The following is a 13,738-nucleotide window of genomic DNA, read 5'->3' as shown; positions in this document are numbered from 1 at the left end:
TTAGACTCTCTTTGTTAAGGCATTTATTTTCAGCGCTTTATACTCATTGCACAGGGTGTTGGAGTTAGTTAAAAGAAATTACTTTTGTTAAAAACTTTAAGGTTTCCTAAGATGCTTTAATGGATTTTCCCAGTGACGCATAGTTCGATGAGGGGCGCATTTCCTGCGATTTGGGTAAAAAACTTGGCGAAACAACGAGGAAAATGGGGGTCGTATACACGTTTTTCCCCCAACTTTTTCTCGCGCGCGCCAATGGTGCATTTGCTTAGTTATTCAAATTAGTGGTTCCTTCGTCCGGCTTTCTCCCTTCTGGTAAAATTGTTATCTGCAGCTCACTTTAGAAGATATTTCAGCTTGTCGCTCCCCATACGGGACTTCCATTTCTTACTTATGTAGTTCCAAAACACACACGATTGCCTTTTTAGTACTTGGTGTACGTTGTACTTATTAATGTCTTGATTTTCCATGCGAAAAGCAATAATTCTCCTGCTAATATCCGGATTGTTGTAGAGAATTTGTGAAATTTCGTCTTCCTGGCGTGGTTAATTAAATAAATAAATAATGCAAGCCACGTATTGGGGTGTAATACCTTGGAATATCAAGTAAGTCGTAAATCAAAATTCGACAAGAAAGAAGGAACCCGTGTAAAGAAACAACTAATTTGAATAATGGAATAAATGTACCATTGGCGTGGGCAACAAAAAGTTGGGAGGGAAACGTGTACGCGACCCGCTATTTCCTCCCTGGGCGTTCAGAAACACCCAAGTTATTAGCAAAAGTAATTTTTTGAAACTAATTTCAACACCCTGTGTAGTGGCAAGCGCCAAAGTAAAAAAGTAGCATAAGGAAAGACTTATTATTTTCGCATACGGAATCTCCAATTAGCGGATTGGTCTGCTAATATGAGACTTCCAGTATACAGGGTGAGTCGTAACGGCACTGACACAGAGCAGATGCGTGTAGGAAGTCTCAAATATATGACGATTTGTTAAATACATTTTTTTTCTACGGTTAATAGCTGAGGGGACATTGACCGCCGAAGTTGGTTTGTAAATTTCTGAAAAATGGCATAATTCAGTTATGCGCCATCACAACGCAACCAAATTTGGAACATGTTTCGTTCTTATCGACATCTTCAATTGGTAGAAATGTGAAATCGATAGATCCTCATTAAGGGTTGGCTGAGGGGTGAGGTAAGTTCTAAAAGCATCTGTAAAATAACTAACAATACCATTTCATATCAAATTTGATTCTAAAACTTTTATTCTTCTTAATAATTTCTCAAAAGTCTTATTGTTTTTGATAAAATCGCAGTTTTGTCGGAGAAAACCAAACCTAATTTATATGCATTAAATATTTCTTTAATAAATCGTTTACTATTTAAATCACGTTCGTTAATGTAAACATTTCGACAATGCGAACCTCACTTGATTTAAATTAGTTTACATTGTTGAGCGTCTGCTGTATTAGATTTTTTCACAATTTAACAACTTAAATTTGTGCCCGACTTAAGTGATGCGAGCTGTCAATGTCAAACAAAAAATAAATCAATATGAACCAATTCTTGGCCTACTATGAAGTTGCAATATCGAATTAAACAAAAGATGTAGGTCCGCCATTTTGTGAAATACAGTTACTCATAAAATGTCGCAATTCTTCAAGTAACTATGTGAGATGAACAAATTTCGGCGTTTTTGTTGTCAACATTGATTTATATGATATTTTAGATCATGAAAGGTAACAAAATATTTGAATATTTTTCAAAATGAAAAATGAATACACCAAATTGTCATTATAAATTGTTAAAGCGTAACACAAAATTGAACGTACTTCATATTAATAAACACTCAGTTTAATTAAAAATAAATATAAAGTTTAACTTCAATATTTTGTGGAGTTTCCCTGGGAGTCTATAACGGCTCGGAGTCGTCGTGGCATTGATTGGATTAATTTAAGTGTGTAATAAGGTCCTACTGCCTCCCGTGCAGTAAAAATTACATTTTTGAATTGTTCTTTATTTTTGAGGTTTTCATTCTGGACTTTTAAATTGGATTTGAATTTTTAATAGACGTCATAGATTTTCGATGGGGTTTACATCGGGACTCCGTGGGAGAGCTTTCAGCACTTTCAGCACATTATGTAAGAGCTATTCGCGAGCTATTAACGGCGCATTATTATGCTGCTAAAAGTAACAAACCTTTGGTATGTTGATATTTTCAGCTGAGGCTCTCAAATTTGCCCTTAATACATACTACTTGGCAGAGAAATGGGAACACCCCCTAAAAATAGTTTTATTTAAATAGTTTTTGGTGCTCTTGTTTCTTACCTTAAAACAAACACTTCATTAAAAAATTGAACAAATTTAATTGATAAAAACCAAAAAAAAAATTAATAATTTGTCGGTCCTCTGCGGTGCCTTATACATTCCTGCACAAGTCTCGGCATGGATCTCATTCCAGGATAAGTGGACGGCATGACATAGCGCCGCTAGGGTCGATGGGGGATGGGGTAAATTACGCAACCCTCCACCTACAATGTCCCACGCAGGTTCAATCGGTGAGAGGTCTGGAGATCGAGGTGGCCAAGGTAGAAAATTGATTGCATTTTGTTGAAATAAGTCCATGGTCACTCTAGCCACGTATGCTCGAGCATTGTCTTGCTGGAGAACTGGATTAACAAGATTTTGCAGATGAGGCACGAGATTAGCCTCCAGAATCCCTCGGATGTATCGATGGGTTGTCATTTTGCCTCTAAGAATCCTCGATTCTATTTACTTTAGAGATGTATGGTTTGTTCCGAGCTTCTCGTCCATTATAATTATTTTCCTAAGTACCCTGCGAGCTGTTTCTGTGGATACTGATTGTCCAATCCTTGAGCTCATCTCCGCAGTCAGTTTAGGAACACTCTGTGTGGGATCCTGTTTAATTCGCCGCACGACAAAACGTTCATCATTAGCATCTTCCCCTCCCGGTATTATTATTAAGTGTTCCTTCATATCAAAATTTACTCATTTTCTTCTGAATGGTGGAATGCGTTTTGTCCCCAATCGTACCGATTTTTCGCACTCTTTTCTTGTGAAAAAAATTCGGAAAATGGATTCACTAGTTTCACATTGCTGAGTTTTCATCTTGAAAATTCCTATTAACCCTCTGGAAACTGTGTTGAAACTGAATCGACCATGAGGTACTGATAACTCCAAATTGTTTATCACCGACATTCCGATCAATTTTTTTGTCGTTCTTTAACTTTTTACCGTTGTTTGGTTATAAGCGCCCAATTTTGTACGAGAATGTTCAAGAATGCCTAAATTATCTTGCCCTATTGACTGCGATATATTATTTAAATTTTTTTCTTTAGTTGAAACATTGAAGTTTTGAATGAAAAAATATTTGCTTTAAATTATTTGGGGAAAATATTTATCGTGAACAAAAGGATAAGAAACAATTTACAGCGAATGATCGTGCACGATCAATTTTGTGATTAACCGCATCTGTCGGCTTATTGGTGTCGTTCCAAAGCTTGGAAAAATACCTGTTTGAATGGGTGGGAACCTCCTGGGTTTCCGCTCGAAAAACAGCAAGTTTACGGCACATCTCGAACATATTTCCCGTCAGAAAACATCTTGTTAGCGTAACTTTTGCAAGGCGAAATCACCTGGACTATTTGTATTTAGATTGCGTAATTTCTGCAGGACCAATAATTATACGGGTAGATCGATAAAAAGGAGATGAATTTTGGTTTTTGCTGAACGCCCAGTAAGCGACGGACTTTTATCAAGAAATCAAAAGTGGCTTTGAATCGATCCCTTAAACCGGCGGTTTAAGGCCGTTTAACCGACCGTTTAGCCGACCTCTGGTTATTAGCGAGATCCCTCCACTAACCATCGAAAAAACTCGCCCTGCATTTACTGATACGCCCAACGATTTCCCTTCACAGCGGCTTTTCGGACATCCATATCGATCATTCTTCGATAAAATCGCACAGGCTCCCACGTGTACACATTCCAGCGCGTACCTACAAATGGTTAATTTTTCTTGTTTTTGTTCATTTATCATAAAAAAAAAACTCCATATGGAAACATACAATAATTCAACAACACACGCAATCCATATAAATTAATTTAATTATTGCACGGTATCATTTGTATATGTTGGCTGCCCCCGCAAGCAAGTTCTCCTTTATCATTATTATGAAGCGTGTAATTTAGTGCGACTCTGAAAAAATCCTACGTTCAAATCAAGACATTCTAATAAATAGATATGTATGCTTTGACATGACCGGCCTTGTCAAATATTTTTAGGCCAGTTTCCGAGATAATTGCCGATGACGTAGATTTTTCAAAATGGATTTCTGCATAGCTTTAGTGTAGTTGCAGTTGGTATAAGAATTTCGTAAGTACCTTCTACTGCAGTCTTCTGCATTAAGGTTACCAAGTCACACTCGAATGGGTTTTAGGTAACGCGCTGAAAATTTCAGTCGGTCAAACTCGTGCATTTCTTTTCTAATCATCGCAACTGACCGGCCATAAATTTCGTCTGAAAATTAATTAAGGAATAATCCAATAGGTAGTAGATTATTGTTTCTAGGTCACGACTTTAGAAGCTCCAATATTTTAGTGGTATTAGACGTAATATTTTAAGCAAACATTGTGCCTGATTACGCAAACTCATTTCTCAGTTTGCTTAAACCGAATCAGCAATTATTACGTAAAGCCTGAAACCAAATAGCCGGTGGGTTTTTGCCTAAGAAGTTATGATAGAATTAATGTAGTGAGACCACACATAAAGGCTTTCGAGGCATTAATAAGCTGCGGATAAATAAGTCAATAATTTTCTGAAACGTACACCATTAAATTGTTTATGCGCGTTTAGATTTCTATTTAAAACTCGCGACTGCGCATAAATCACGGGGTTTTTCGGCTTTCGCCAAAGGAAAATGGGAGTTTCAGGCCTAAACGTTCTCGAATAAGGAAGAGGTGTCTCAAGGTGGGGGAAAATGTTAATTTATTAACGTAATTTCCTTAGAAGAAACGTCATGGCAGTCTCCCAGCTTTGGTTTCAGGGACGCCCCAGGATGGCGTTGCAACGGAGGGAACTTGTCGTGTCGTATACCGGGTGTATTTGTGAAAACTTGCTGCCCCCCAGATTTTTCGAGGTGCAAACTAAAGGTCAAAGTGCTGAGACACGCCTAGCTTAAAATGGAGGGGAAGGCGAAGATTGAAAAAAGCTCTCATCTTCGATCGACAATGTACAGAGTGCTTTATTTGGAGCTGTGGCTGAAGATTACTCAAAAACGGTACGTTGTATGAAAAAAAGTTTCAAATAAAAATTGTCCGGCAAAGGGGAGGACATGTCACGAAGATAGTGACTTAGCCCAAACGCTATTTTAACGTCATCTCATGGGCAAGTTCTTTTTCAAGCGGCAACCCTGTATTTTTTTGCAGATTCTTGGGGAGCTTCAAAAAATTAATATGTTGCATTTGAACAATTATTTTATTACATCTTTCGCTACAGAGTTGTCTTTGATTTTTGTCCAGTTTTCGAGACAGTCGAAATTATTGGAATTGTTTTCTAGAAAAGTTTTGCAATGCATATTTTGTTTAAAACACATCATGTTTAAAACAATCCTTCCATCTAATATAAAAAAGATCTATTTCTATGAAAAAAAAAAAATCGTAAATTTCGTCTTGTTAGAGCTTACCTTATAAGGTCTACAGGAAATCGATATTCTTTTTTTGACAATCAATTTAATTGTTTTGTGTGAAATTATTAAAAAATTATTTTTTTCATTTCAAAATTCAATAATTGAAGTGAATCGCCACACTTTGAAAAAAAAAATTCCCTTGAAGTTTCCTCAAAAATTCGTTTTGGCTAAAAGTCACTTTCTTCGTGACATGTCCCCTTCTTTACCGGACAACATTTATGTGATACTTTTTTTCATAAAATGTACCGTTTTTGAGTAATCTTCAGTTACAGATTTAAATGGGACACCTTGTATTTTAAACAGATACCATGAGCCACGTGATACAAATTATTTAAGAGGACTTCACATCCTTTCTAACAACCGTGCCAAAATTTCTATTCGCAGTTAACGAAAAAATTGGTCATTCCGTGACATTTTCAAAAAAAGAACGAAGAGGGATAGATCCTCAATGTTGGATGGGGTTTTGTTACGTTTCCAGCGAAACGACGCCTCTCAACGTCACGTTTTACAGATTGGACAGTTTCGCGACAATAATTTTTCTGATAGGTGGAGTAGCTGAAGAGGTACTATCGACTGCCCACCGAGATCTCCCGACCTTACACCTCTCGACTTTTCCCTTGAGGAACCTTAAAAGCATGGGTTGCGCAACTCCGATACCGGAACCATAACTATAACGTTGAAGAATTGTAGAAGCTCATAGTAAAATGCCACAACAGATGTTTAAAGAAGTGTAACGAGAGTTTGCAGACAGTTTCTATTATATTACTGCATGCAGAATAATGAAATGCTTTTTGACTGTCTGTTGAAACACTCAAAATTGTAAAATGTTTTTCGCTGTTGGTGGGAGAATTTGAAGACATTTAAAATGTGTTGCCTGACCCATGTTCTCTAGTTAAAAAAATGGAGGTGTTGCCACCCCTGCGATACTTTTTCTAACGTTTTCGTCCTACGTCATCCTCCGTTGTAATGTTGATGTGTCTCAGCATTTTTATCTGCACTTTACATTTTTAGAGATATGGTGGGAGACAACTTTTTAAAAATACACCCGGTATAATGGAAATCTACTCTAAATGAGAAGTTTAGGAATGCGTTCGTTACAAAAATAGATTTTTGAGTATGCAACCAAGAATACCTGATACTAATGAAAGAAATAATTATCGATGTTGGGAATTTTCTTTATTATTTTATATTGAGAGAGTTGTTGTGCACCTCTCAACGTCTCTCTATTCTCGAAGCTCCATGATTGCTAACCTGCAACTTATTTCTTTACATAACTATCTCGTCTTTATCAGTGCGTCCTGCAGCTTTGCTAGCTGCGTTCTCAACTTGAGCGTCAGGTTACCTTTTGAAGTTATACCGCGAAGCTTTATACTGTGCACCCTCCCACCCCTCTTTACTATGCTACAAACTATTTTTTCTTTTAAATCAAAATCAGCATTAAATAGGACAAAAAAATCTTATCTCTTTATGTTTGTTTATTTTTTTTATATTGCAAACGTCGCCGGTAACGCAAACTAGCAGATTTTTTCGAATTGAGGCATAGGTCGAGTGATACCTCAAATTAAAGGTTTTTCAAAGCCACATTCAATGGTGCACTGCGATTCAAAATCCATCGATTAGTTTTCGAGAAAAACTGGCCCATATTTGCTAAAAAATGCAGTATAAACTCAAATAAATGTGTCGTACGGAGGCAACGGATAAATGTTTTCGTTGATAGGAAATTGGTTAGTTTTTTTGTGCTCACAGTTTTTGGTTAAAAAAAAGAATAAAAAGTTTGACAAAAATAACCAAAGACTGTTTGTGAGCAAAAAGCCGAAAACAAACAAGTTTTTGCGTTATTTATGCGCTATTTAATTGAGCTCGCATTGCATTTTTTACAAAATTTATTCCAGTTTTTCGAGAGTTAATAGAGAAATTCTGAATCGCGATATACCATTGAATGCAGTATTGAAGGCCCTTAGTTTAGGGCGCCACATCACCCATGTTTCAACGTTGAAAAATCGGCCATTTTGCACTGGCGGGGTCGCAAGCAACATTCAGAAAAACAACCAAACGTCAAAAGATATTATTTTTGGTCCTACCTTCAGTGCAGCTTCTAAAATTTTTGAAAACAGCAATTTGTTAAAAAGTTAAGGGGGCGGGGCCAATTTGGAGCCGCACGGCACGTGAACTCTTCACAAGATCGGTTTCTCTTAGAGTTTTCATCGTCGTTTCAGGTTTTTTCCTAGGTCGTTCTAGGCCTCTTTCGTCTGATTTCTATTGTGTTTAAAAACCTTCTTAATGAATTATTTTTTTCAAGAATAATTCATCAACCTTCCTCATTTATGGTGGACTGATCTAGGTCGAATACATCCAGTTCGCTATCATCAGACATTAGAAAATTGCTCGTCAAGAAATTTTATTAGCAGGGATATAACATCCGTTTAAAATTGATCAGATTTAATTGAACCAGCTCGACCGGCTGGAGTGGTATATGTTAAATACTCTGCATAATAAAACTTTTAAGGAAGAAAAAGCCGTTCACTGGCCAATACATAAATAACTTTTGGGCCGAAGTATCGGACTGGCTTTTTGCCTTATTTGGACAGAGATGGATGGAAAAAAGGCATGTATGAACTGCCAGGTGCAATGTGGAGAATCCACCACACCAGCTCGAAATGGCATTTATGTCTTAGTTTGCCAATGCGTCGTATAGAGTGGTGCCCGCAGAAATTGAAAGTCAGTTATGTTGGTTGTTATACAAGAAATGCGTTTAGAATAAGAATTTATGAGGGAGCAACTAACTAAACTGATTATATAATTGAAATACGAAATGGTGACGTAACGCTGGGTCTTTCCCGCGACCTGCATGTCTAAAAATCACTCGCCCATGATGGACCATGACATCTGAAATAAGTCCTTTTGATTAAACAGTTATTTACTTTTACACGCTCATAGGTCAGAATTTTTCAACATCAAGCTAATTGCCACCTGTCCAGGCTTAATCAAGAGGTTTTCGAGTGTTGATAACGAGTGCCATCAATAATGATCGCTTTTGAAACATCGGACAAATTTGTTTTAACCTGCGAAAGCCTCTCACCATAGATCAGTTTAATATATTCGGCAAAGAAGTAGGTTTCTCAGTAATATAACCTGGGAAGGAAATTATACACCATACATTTATGACTTGTAATAAGTCATTGCAAAACCGCAATTGGTACCTACAAAATTTCGTTTCGGGCCCCGCCAAATTGGCTGGTACTGTTATGGTTACAGTATGATAACCCGACGAATGCAGGACCTCGTAAAATCTTAATCTTCGTTGCCGACAGCTCTTCAGGTTTAGGTTCCCACATGTCCTTCTGGGCGTCTTCTTTAATGTACTCCCTTAGTTCTTGGATGCCTGAAGTCACATGAAAATCAGCGGCATAGAGGGTGTTCGGAGGGTCATATTCCAGCAACGATGCTTCGTCGGATCAACGTTTATAGGAACTTTTTTTTGTTCCAATTTCCCCTCCTTAAATTTTGTACCAACTTTTCCAAACACCCATGTGCCACGAGCGCATTCAAAGAGCGGAACCGATGATCGTAGCGGTCGCATTCCGCTGTAGCTGCGATTTAACGCGCAAAAGCGTATTTTGCCGGAAAACCGAAATTTTGAATCTCCAATATTTACTAAATCGAATTTGTAGCTTCCGCTGGCGAAAATCAGTCTGCAAATTTTCGCTTCAAGTGTTGCAGCGATTGGCCGCCGCAAAGTCCCTGAATGCGCCCTGAATAGTCTTGATGGTGTGCAAAGGGCCGTGGAATTCTTTTAATTATTTTCTTTAATCTTGCAGGACACGCCTCTGATTCTTGAAACCTGGGACATTCAATGCTCCATTCTGTAAGTATTCGTTTTGGAATATTCTTAAAGAATATGAAAGTTAGTGGTGTATTTATTGTTCCAAAATTGAAAGGGCTTTTTTAATTGCAGTGCGACAAGAGGATCGGCCCTATGCGGGGTCCAGGTTAGGCCACAGCTCGAGGAGGCGGATTTTTCTTGGGCATAGGGGGAGGTGAGTAAAAATTTTACCCATTGCGTTCGATTTACGAAGGCCGGCCCTGAGTGATAAGAAATTACTTTGCCCTTGATTTAATCGATTTTCGCTAACCCGTTGACGGCACGCCTCTGATTTTCGATCACGAGTATTCATCTCACGTTCAAATTACAGCGAACGCTCGATAATGTAAACTGATTGACATCAAGTGTAGTTCTCATTATCGAAATGTTTACATCAGTGAACGTGATTTAAGTAATAAGCGATTTATAACGAAAAACATGTATATAGGGTGTTTCTTAATGAATGGCAAAAAATGAAATGGGTGAATCACGAGCTTGTATTAAAATCAAAACTTTATATAAAGGCATGTCTTAAATTGCTTCCATTTTGATTTACAGGATGTTGAAGTTTCATTTTTCCTTCGATTTTCATTAATTCTTCTGTTATTTGTAACAATAACTCGCTCCAAATTGGTAGTAACAATCGTTTTAGCATTACGAAAAAGCTGAAGTAACAATTACTTAAAATGCTCTACAGGGAGTTGCTTTTTTCACGGTTGCTCTCAATATGTTACAACAAATCCTTTTTTATGACATCTTTAGATTTTATTCATCAACTTCATTTAATCGCTTATGTATTTTAGTAACTTTTTTGCATCTTAATTTTTTTTTACTAGGCACAATAAGACATATTCGCAAGATATCTAACTATGTTTGAGCCGATCGACCCAAGGATATGATAAAATGCTAAATCAGAACGGAAGCAATTTAGAACCTGTCTTTATGTGAAATTTTTACCTCAAAACAAACTGCTGATTCACCCGATCATTTTTTGTCGTCCATTAAGAAACATCCTGTATCCTAATGTAAACAAATATTACCTACAAATTAAATAATCCGCAAATTATAGATATGTGGAACATTCGATATTATGAATTCATTCTCGTACCTCAGGGACAAAGCGCCTGTGGAACCATTTCAGGGATATACTGCTAGTCATCCGAGCGGTTCTTGAACGGTCATAATCAACAGGGATACAAATAGTTTTAAATGAGCATGAATTTTTTGGTTTTCCAATTATCATGAGATTTGTTTTGTGTGTCCCGAAGAACTGTCTACGTCATCGAGCGTACAAATTGTTTACGTCACCGAGCGTACCCAGTATTTTCACCATCTCGCGTACGCGTTATTTACGTTATCGTGCGTTCCGCTTGATCTTACAGTACGAGTTTTGCATTCGCACCAACGCAATATCCCCATTATCGCGGGTTTACGTTATCGAGCATCCGCTGTGCATGAGAATCGGGGGCATACCTGTTCCAAAGGGCGTCTTTGGCGACGAAGAAAACCAACCCAAAGGGACAACCACTGAAAGTCATAATGACGATCTTAAGGTGTTTCGAAATCTGTATGTTATAATTTGAGCTACCACCATAGACATTAACAAGAAACTACCAAATCCCATCAATTCACGCTTAATACCACCTGTTGTAACCGCCCCCGGACATCATCAATGAGTGTTAAAAATCCCGCAAGAACAAGCTGTTAAATCAACGTAAACCGATGGAATAGCACTTAATTGCTCATAATTAAGGACATGATGGAACATCGAGCGGCAATATACAGAGTGATAAACGAGCACGGCAGAACTTGATTAAGTCAAATATCCCGGCCAAAATAGTAAAAATAAGTTCAACTGCTAAATCGCTCCTTGTCGAGTTTCTGGTCAGTGCTTAATGTGTAACCGACAATAATTAAAAATAACAGTTCGTCGGCCCATTAAAGTTCTCATCAGATAACAATTTTCTGTTAAATTGTCCATTGTTGGGTCTCGGTGAAATGGGCATGTTCCCGTCCATGTGGGCCGCGATCATGATATCTTCGAAAGCAAAGGTCCGGTTTTTTAATGTTTCAAATAAAGACGTTTTCCTTATGTTGCCGCATAAGCCAATTTCCCGAACCGGTGACCCGGTTTGGGCTTTTTTTTTGATACCATCGCCGCAATTTCATTTTTAATGGGCTGTTATTGGTGTAATTGGCTTGCATTGTAAATACATACGCTGGTAGGTCCGAGTTTTGAGAAAATTAAGGTCCAACCGCACCGGACGCCAAGAAGTTTCCTTTAGATTGACTCATTATCGTGACTGCGGCATATCCGTAAACACGCCATGTGTACTTACCTTGAATACTTATTATAATTCATTAAAAACGTAGGCATCTAGGTTGTTTTTTCCTAGCTCAGCTCTAACCTGGAGTGATATAGGCTCCAGAATGACCAATCAAATTGAGAGATACGATCACGACATTGCCACGACAAGATTTATTCGCTCGGATAAATAACGATATCCGTGTCCATTGTGCGCGAGATAAAAATAATAAATTAAAAATGGAAAACAATTAATGAGCAGTACCGGTGTATTAGGGCGTATCGGTACTTGATTAACGACAGTTTGATCTGATAGAGTTAATGCAAGCGCAGGTCCAACCAGGCCATGTTTTTTTTCTTTGGACGCCCGAAAACTAATGGTTCAACATTATCTGACCAGAATGACCGAGTTGATCTTGAAGAAATAATTTTTTAGTGGTCAGTTTTTGGTGAGAACAGATACTATCTCAGATGTAATGCCTCAATCTGGCCGCTTTGCGTCGGCTCTTTCTCCTGCAACGTTTCAGCGCCCGTATACGGGACAGCTCGAAAAAATCCGTTTAAATCCAATCTTGGACACAAACCATAACATTTGATACATACAAATCGAACTTACATAATAATGTACCGGACCGTTAACTGTTCGATTTATGTTACGACATTGGTAAATTCAATTTTGACTGGCTCGTATATGAATTTTATGGCCTCACCGCTGCAAGTCCATTAAAAGGTCTTGTGTTTAATCCACTCAGTATCTGCAAAGATACACGGTGTTAATTAAATCTATTTAATCAAACTCGGTTTCGTCACTTTAACGTGCGATCGAATCTCGGGCCTGCAGACGTACGAATGGGTATCCTGGGCCTCGGGGTTTTGTAATTGTTTAAAGATACACGTAAAGGTACAGCGGATTTAAATGAATTCTTTGTGGATGTTGATCTGCATCGAAAGGAGTTAAATTTATAACGCAACATCGCTTCATTCATTTATCACGTTTGTCCATCAATTTGCGGCAAGACTTAACGCGGAACACCACTGCGTGCCCGCAGTTGAATTTCCAGTTCTCGCTCGGGTGGTCTTCCTCATCTCCTTTTCCAAAATTCATCCTCCTCGATCTCGATTTTTCCCTTTCGCCCCCGTTTTCCTTGCGCGATCGCGTCAACCGACAAACTCGACCCACCCCAGGAAGTGGCAACGCCGCGTCGCTCCTTCGTTTACGGAAAGTGGTGGCTTCAGGTGCTGTGACGTCGACTGTCTCTGCCTCATGCGCGTTGCCACGTTTCGAAAAAAGTTCCACCTCTCGGGAAATCTAGTACGCGAGCCTTAAATGGGTCTGAATGCATAATGCTGAACCGAACTGTCTATAATTGAAACTAAACACGACACTGTTACACACCTCACGCATGAAAGAGCATGGCAGAAACACTCCACATCAAAACCTATAAACTCTGCAAGCAATATTTGCCTATGCCTACTTTACATATCTATATTAAGCCTTTGAATATTGATCTTTCGCGCATATAAGCGCATAATTTATTGTCCATTACAACGGGCCTTATCAAAGAACACGGTGTCTCGGACGGTTTTGATAGGATTAAGGAGATGAATTTGCACGTTGCGTCCATTAACTTAGATTGAGTTTGCAAGTGTGCTCGATTGAATTGCCATCCGCACTGGTAGGCAGCAACGCCATTATGCAAAAGGTACCCAACTTTGTTGCCCCATAAACAATAAAGGCTGATTGCGTATGCTGTCAGTCCGAAGATAAATCTAAATTTTATTTGACGGTTTACATATGTAGTGATACAGATTTGCTTGTGCAATAATACGTCGTAATTGATATTATATTACAGTTTTTAGCACTGCTA

General features: G+C 38.3%; 1 long non-coding RNA gene across 2 annotated transcripts in view; it reads left to right on the top strand.

Annotated features, from left to right (window-relative positions):
• LOC136342165 (uncharacterized) overlaps nucleotides 1-13,738 on the top strand; it is a 62,154-nt gene that overhangs the window by 3,931 nt on the left and 44,485 nt on the right. The window contains exons 1-3 of one of the 2 annotated variants that reach the window (XR_010732607.1): nucleotides 4,192-4,391; nucleotides 9,522-9,568; nucleotides 9,659-9,740. This is a non-coding gene — a long non-coding RNA (uncharacterized lncRNA). Of the gene's footprint in view, nucleotides 1-4,191; nucleotides 4,392-9,521; nucleotides 9,569-9,658; nucleotides 9,741-13,738 lie in introns of those variants that run through there. The other variant, XR_010732606.1, reaches the window with a different exon arrangement.

Source organism: Euwallacea fornicatus, chromosome 11 (assembly GCF_040115645.1).
Source record: "Euwallacea fornicatus isolate EFF26 chromosome 11, ASM4011564v1, whole genome shotgun sequence".
Taxonomy (NCBI): Eukaryota; Metazoa; Arthropoda; class Insecta; order Coleoptera; family Curculionidae; genus Euwallacea; species Euwallacea fornicatus.
The sequence above is the reverse complement of the archived record's forward strand: the minus strand, read 5'-3'. Positions and strand labels throughout refer to the sequence as shown.